Source organism: Sinocyclocheilus rhinocerous, unplaced genomic scaffold, assembly GCF_001515625.1.
Source record: "Sinocyclocheilus rhinocerous isolate Xijiao unplaced genomic scaffold, SAMN03320098_v1.1 scaffold848, whole genome shotgun sequence".
Classification (NCBI taxonomy): Eukaryota; Metazoa; Chordata; class Actinopteri; order Cypriniformes; family Cyprinidae; genus Sinocyclocheilus; species Sinocyclocheilus rhinocerous.
The window spans coordinates 594,520-595,639 of NW_015664186.1; positions in this window are offsets into that span (position 1 = coordinate 594,520).

A 1,120-nucleotide genomic window follows, 5' to 3' on the forward strand; every position below is an offset into this window, starting at 1 on the left:
TGCAGTGCCATATTTCTGTGCAATAAATTCAATTGGCTTGTACAGCTAACCATTAAAAAGCATGTCAAAACTCCAGGATGTGCAGTCTGTGTGAGTGACTGACTGACGTGTCATTTGTCACCGAAGACTTTCAGTGCACCACTGTTTTATTTCTGTTTTCTTGTTTTATGTGCCAGAGCAATGCTATAGCTATAAAGACTGTAGGCTAAATGCTGATATTGGGTTTTATACCTTGACATTTTCTCTACAGGTAAGAAAATTATAATATTTCTACTTTTAAAAGTGTCACATGATTCTGACTGTTTAAAGCTCTAGGCTACCCTGAAGGCTGCTAGGGTGACTACAAGTGTAATCATCTTTGTGATGATGAAGATGATGAAGATGTTGTATATAACTTAAAATAAGCAATACGTTCATCCTAAACTAGCATGGAATGACTAAAAAAAGGCTTTTTCTTGTTTTATGTGCCAGAGCAATGCTATAGCTGTAAAGACTGTAGGCTAAATGCTGATATTGGGTTTTTAAACCTTGACATTTTCTCTACAGGTAAGAAAATTATAATATTTCTACTTTTAAAAGTGTCACATGATTCTGACTGTTTAAAGCTCTAGGCTACCCTGAAGGCTGCTAGGGTGACTACAAGTAGGACAGTGTAATCATCTTTGTGATGATGAAGATGATGAAGATGTTGTATATAACTTAAAATAAGCAATACGTTCATCCTAAACTAGCATGGAATGACTAAAAAAAGGCTTCATTAGTCATGACATTATTTCAGGATACATTGTGATTGTGATTTATTTTGATTTAAGATACAGTAGAAATCAGATTTCACTGAAATCCTTTCAATTTAATGTGCTTTCCTTTCCTTTCCTGTTTTTCTTGTCGATGTGACCTGGCCTCTGTCAAGTCTATTAGCTTATTTAACTAGATTTTTTAAATTGTAGGCTATAGTGTGAGGTGCTAAGCCATTTGAAGCATTTTAAAAGTTCATTTTAAAACACCTTTAAAAAATTTAATTAAAAAAAATATATATTTTTTTAGATATTTGGTGTGTATTATATATAGAACCAGCTTAAACCAGCTACGACAGGTCAAAATACACATATAATACCTTGGT